Source organism: Microtus ochrogaster, chromosome 8 (assembly GCF_000317375.1).
Source record: "Microtus ochrogaster isolate Prairie Vole_2 chromosome 8, MicOch1.0, whole genome shotgun sequence".
Taxonomy (NCBI): Eukaryota; Metazoa; Chordata; class Mammalia; order Rodentia; family Cricetidae; genus Microtus; species Microtus ochrogaster.
In genome coordinates this window covers 86,134,791-86,141,487 of record NC_022015.1, presented here as the reverse complement: position 1 = coordinate 86,141,487, position 6,697 = coordinate 86,134,791, and positions in this window count along the sequence as shown.

Here is a 6,697-nt window from a genome sequence, read left to right as displayed (position 1 = left end):
TATCTATCATCTATCTATCTATCTATCTATCTATCTATCTATCTATCTATCTATCATCTATCTATCTATCACCTATCTATCTATCTATTATATATCTATCTATCTACTATCTATCTATCTATCTATTATATATCTACCATCTAACATTCTATTTTATTCTGTTCTATTCTTCTTCCTCTGTGGGTAACTGTATCTCTAACTCTCAATCTTGGGGAAACTTCCTAAACCACCTGGAATTTGAGTTACATTTTAGGGCCAGTTGATGACCTGCTGCCTTCCTCATTAGGGTCACCATCACACACCTCTGGCCTCAAATTATGCCCATTCTTCTCAGACGTCCTTCAGAAGGTGAATGTATTAGTAACATACCATAGCTGCACAATACCACAATGCTAATTTATCTAAAAACCTATTTTACTGATAAATGCAGTAAATAATATGGAGAAGTCTCAGCATCATCTCACTAAATCCAAGAAGCCAGATACATCAATATTTCAGACTGATTCAGTTTATCTAGGAAATGCACAAAAAGAAAATATATGAATTCTTGGGGTTGAGGCAAGAGGAAACATGGATTCATCACTGTGAAAAGTTAAGGTTCAATGAGGAGAAACAAGTGGAAAGGAAAGTCTAGGTGATTGGTGGACGCTGTGGCAGTGGCGGTTCTACCAGAAGTACGAAAATGTGTCAGAACTTATAAGACTGTACTACTTCCACAAGTGCCAATGTAGAAAGTAGAGGCTGGAAAGACGGTTTGATGGCTCACAGCCATTACTGCTCTTGCAGGGGTACCCAGGTTCAGTTCCCAACACCTACATCCCAACTGTGTGTTACTCCAGTTCAAGGAGATCTGATGGCCCCTCCTCACTTCTGTGGGTACCAGGAACACACATATACACCTGCAGGCAAACACTCATACACACAATAACACCAAGGAGGCAGATATCATTAAAATTCCCAATCTATAGAAGAAAATAGCTATTAAATGGGAGAACAAGAATAATAACATGTATAAATTAAAATTAAAGTATATAGTGTTTCTTGAGATCACTGATCCTAAAGATCCAAAAATACATAAATGTCACTGTTTAAGGCTAAGTTGAAATGCTCTCTCTCTCTTTCTCCCGTGTGTGTACAGATGGAGGCCAAAGGCTAAGACCAGGTATCATCATCAATCATTCACTGCCTTACTTTTTGAGGCAGGGTCTCTCTGTGAGGCTGGAGATCACCAGTTCAGCTGGTCTGGCTGACTAGCAAACCCCTGTCTACCTCCACAGTGCTGGGATTATATATAGACACCACTTGGCATTGAGCTCAGGTCTTCAAACCTGCAAAGCAAGCACTGTCCCTACTGAGATGCCCCTGTCTACCATATTGAAGCATTTTAAAGCATAGTTTATAGTTAAGGGCCTATGTTCAGTAAAGTACACAAATAGTAAATGCATCACTTGATTAATTTTCCTAATTCATATGCTCAAGAAGCCATCCATCCAGACAAGATCTAGGCTATTCTAGGATCCTTAGGATACTCTTCTAGCACATAGCGATTGCCCTGCTAAAGGTAGCTGCTGCAAATATGAGGGGGGGATGCCTGGCTCTGGGACACTCTGGGAAGTCCCAGAAGTCTGCCAGGGTGGGGGATGCTGGTTCCTTATGCAGCCTGGTTGTGGTGAGAAGCTCTGCTCCACTGGATACACCTCTCAGGCACAGACGCTGCTCTTCTGAGCTATGTCATTTGTGATGACCTATTTTGCCTGGCTTTGAACATCATAGTGTGTGTGTGTGTGTGTGTGTGTGTGTGTGTGTGTGTGTTGTGCCTTAGGGTTTTCACCAAACACACTGATGTCCTGTGAGAGTCTCCATGGTATTGCATATACCACCAGTGGGGTACACATGTCATGGTATGGTTCTAACACAATCCACTTAATTAGCCTATTACTTATTGGCTTTGGGCTGTTATGATAAATCTAATGGGAATATTTTTTCTTATTTCATTTGTGTGTGTCTGTATGCCTAAGTGTCTTTCTGTGTATATGTGTGTGTCTATGTGTGTGAATGTGTATGTATGTACATGTGCATGTGTGTTTGTATGTATATGTTTGTGTGCATGTGTGTATATGCATGTATGTATATGCATATGGATATGTGAGTATGTGTTCATATGTAACTATATTTGTGTGCATGTGTGTATATATGTATATGTGTATATGGGTATACATCACTGTATGTTAGTGTATATGTACATGTATGTTTATGCGTGTATGTAACTGTATATTTGTGTATATGTATGTATGTGCATATGTATACTGTGGGACAAAGGTTTTATATCATGTAAAGATTTGTCACTTGTATTGGTTTAACAATATGCTGATTGGCCAGTAGCCAGGCAGGAAGTATAGGCAGGGTGACCAGAATAGAATTCTGGGAAGAGAAAAGGCTTGGTTTGCAGTCATTACCTAAATGTAGAGGAAGCAAGATGAGAATGCCTCAGTGATAAAAGGTACCAAGCCATGTGGCTAGTACAGACAAGAATTATGGGCTAATTTAAGATGTAAGAGTTGGTTATTAAGAAGCCTGAGCTAATAGGCCAACCAGTTTATAATTAATGTAGGCCTCTGTGTGTTTCTTTGAAACTGGACAGCTGTGGGACTGGGTAGGACAGAAACCTCTATCAACATATGCATGTGGGTACACTTGTATGTGTCAGCACATACGTATAAAGGTCTAATGTTGATGTCAGGAATCATCCTCAATTGCTTTTACACTTTACTCAAAAAAGCAAGGTCTCTCAATAAAACCCAGAATTTATCAATATGACTAAGCCTTGTTATCCAGCTTGCTGTAGGAATTCCCTTGTCTCCTTACTCCAAGGCTAGAATGGCAGGTGAGTCACCATATCCACCTGACATTTTACTTGGGTTCTGAGGATCTTGTCTCAAGTTCTCATTCTTGCATAGCAAAAGTCTGACTTATGAGCCGTCACTCCTGCCTCTATTATGAACACTTTTGAGACACGCTTCCTGGCAGGTATATGTGAAGTCCAGAATTTCAGGACCATAAATTCAAGACAAATATCATATTTTCAGTTTTATTTTGATCAGATAAAATACATACAGCTTTAATAATGAGTCTTGCTTGAAATTTGCCTTTGTAACCATTACACAATTACATGTTATTGCCTTTCTCACTGGGGAATCACTGTGGAAAATATGTGGGAAGCCTTCCAAAATTCAAGGGTATAGTAGTTTATCCACAACATGAGCTGAGAATTTGTCTTTGTTAAATGATCAGGTGGTGAGCTAAAATAAAGTCCATGACAATATTTCTTCTCGCTAGGCATTTCCTCCTAGACTCACATTCATCCCCACCCCCAAGCAAATGATTCCTCAAGATCTCCCTGCATGTGGCAGCAATGCCCCTCTTAAGGAAGCGAGATTTTTTTTTGTGCCATGTCTTGGGCTGCCTGGCCATTATGAGATTTGTTTTCCTTGCTCCAGGCAGGTACCCCTGGACATTTATTCATGTAATTCATTTTTATGTTGAACTTAAAGTTCTCATCACAACCAATTGTTCCCTTTCCAGGTGTGTCTGAACCCTTCTATTTCTGACCTGCATCTAAGACATTTCCAGAAGGTTCTGGGTACCATGATAGAATATAAAAGCATTGTTATTTCTTTTTGCTATAATCCCAAAGAAAAGGAACAAGAAAAGAAAGACAAGTCTAAGAGCATGCTTTTAATTTTAAGCACTGAAAGACTTGTGACGGTAGCCATGGAAGAGAGTCTTGTGTGACATACGGTTTACCTGTGGTTCTTGTCATCTGTGTCCATGGGTTGCTTTTTCATTGTGATTCTCTTTGATGCCATGGTTCTGCATATGTATGTGCTTATGGTTGAAAACGCTTTGTTATCGCAGAGTTTACCGGGAAGTTTGGCAAAGAAATATATAAAATAATTACCCACCTATATACTTCCCCTATGAATAGCTTTTCTAACCTACAGGAAAGTGAAACTTAGAAAACAAATGCTAATTCTTCATGCCTAATCCAAAAAGACCATTCAAAACTATGGGTGTGGTTTTGCCTTAGAATAAAGTCAGTTTGGCCCTCTTCTAGTGAAGTGGAAGAGAAAGGGAACTAACTGGACCTGTGCCTAAAGCATCAAGGAAGGGTTAGCTTTAGGCCACCAAATGGAAGATGACAAAAACAGGAAGCCAGTATTCAACCTGGGAAATTCCAGCTAGGAACATGTCAGGAAGTGTCTCCTTGAGGGAGCAGGCATCTGTATGGATGGGATCTATCATGTCCATCAGTTCCCCCACAGAAAGAGGGTAGGAGCATGGCATCAGGGTACATGATAAAAGAAAAGATCAGTGCCATAGAGCCTACCCGTGTCTCTAGAGGAGACATTCATCATCCAGACAGCAGCTGCAAGCAATTAGCAAGTGGGAAGGAGAGGGCAGAGGCCAGTGCACCCTGGAGATTGGAGGCAGGCTGAGCCACGTGGCTTAGTGATGTGTCGGGGAAGACAAAACATGGAGGAACGAGGTGATCCTGACAGAGTCAGATAGTTATGGATAGGAAAGAGTGAATCTCCCTGTCCAGTGGGTGTTAGACATCATCTGCCTATAAAATCTGATGTTTGGATTTCAATGAGCTCTCTTTATCTGAAGTGGAGGAACATCAGAGAACAGAAGAACATCTTGGAACCATTTGGGTTTGTAAGTTTCAGGTCAACCCTTGGGTCACAAAAACAGACCAAGTCTTCACAGTAGCTCCTACCAACAATCCTGAATGACTGTAGTCTAATCACAAGAGCCAACAGTACTCACACCTCCCGTAAACCCATGGGAATAAAGCAGAGAGGAGGAAGACAGCAGAAAATCTATTTTAGTCTTTAAATTGTTTGTTCAAAGAATTACAATATTGTCAAGAAAAAGGACTAAGTCTGTGGCATGCTGTGGCAAAGTATTATTATTTAGGTGGCTTATAAAACAAAGGCATTGTGGCCATGGAAATTGGAAGATACTGACCAGTTTTGCTTCTGTGCACCAAGTTTCTTTGCTGTGCCTTCCAAAGGAGAAAGGATGCATGGTTTCTCCGGGACCTCGCTACAAGGACTCTGATCTCATCAATGATCACTGAGGGCTCTGTCAGTCAGTCCTGAAGAGGCTCTGCCTTCTGACAGGATTACCTTGGGTCTGAGGATTTTACCACTGGAGTTTGGGGAAGCACAAACATTTAAACCATAGCAAATGTCTGTGTAAAGTATAAAGATTCATAGCAGCAACGATAAGGTTTTTTTTCTAGGAACCTCTCAGAAGTGTCCCTGTCCCTTCAGACAACAAGCCTTCCTTGGACTCCACTTCCAGCTCCCTCAGTGTGAACACTTTTTTGCTGTCTCTCCAGTTCACTCCCTTCCTGAAGTAGACCCCATTCAGCTCCCTTCCTGCCTTTGCCCCCCCTTCCTCTCCCTGCAGCTTCCTTACACTCACTGGTTTGAGTCTCATGCCCCCCAGGATTTCCCCCAAAAGACTACCACCCCCATAGTGAGCCCTTCCTTGACCACCCTGTATTAAACTTCAAAACTCAGACTTCCTTTCTCCTTCAGCATTTCCTTTAAAAGTATTTACTATTAATAAACTAGTTAGTAAACTAGTCCTATTTGTTGTTTACATCTCTGCATCAGAGGCCAGCTCTAGTAGTCAGAATGTCTGTGTCTTTCCACATGGAGGGCAGCTCTGTAAATCTGTTGAATACATTAATGGACAAAGCCCTTCAGATCTATCCTGCAGGCTGAGTAATGGGGCACAGCCCCTACCTCACCCTATTCTTTTCAATCCTCTTCTCTCCCAATTGGAGGTGGCTTCACACATCCTTATTCCATGCTTTATACTTTGATACACAAAATGTATTTGCACCTCTAAAAATAGCTTTGTACATCTGTGTATGTATTTGTGTATTTGTGTTCATGTATGTGCTTGTGTATCTGCACGTGGTGTGTGGAAGCCAGGGATCACTGTCAGGTCCCTTCTGGCCACTCTTCACCTTATTTTGTGTGTGTGTAGGGGTGGTGGTTGTATATGTGGACAGATGTGCATGCGTACAGAGACCAGTGGAGAACATCAAGTATCACGTTCTATCCCAGCCCTTACTCTTACCCTCTTGAAACAGAATCTCTACTGGACACGGAGCGAGGCTGGCAGACAGCGAGCCTCAGTGATCTACTTCATCACCTTTCCTCAGTGTGTGTGTGTGTGTGTGTGTGTGTGTGCATAGATGTACATGAGTGTGTGCGTGAGTGTTTGCATGTGGTGTGTGTGTGTGTGTGTGTGTGTGTGTGTGTGTGGCTTGACATTTTGTTGTATTTCTAAAACTCTTCCACATTATATGTAACTTTGTTTCCAGATTTGTCTCAATATGAAATTCTATTATAGGATTATATCATTGCTCATTTTGCTTTTCTTTGCTGGCTTTACACACAGAGACATTTGGATTTTTTGTGGTGTTCAATACTACAAAAATCGTTGCTGTGTGTGTTCATGATCCTGTGCAACTTTAAGATTTTTCAGATTGCATATCTAGGTGTGTACTTCATAAATTTCAGGGTCCTGACAGCTTCAGCTTAGCCTTGGCTAGATAGCATCAACTGGTTTCCAAAGATGCTTCCAGTCTTCGTTTGCGTCAGTACGGCGTGTC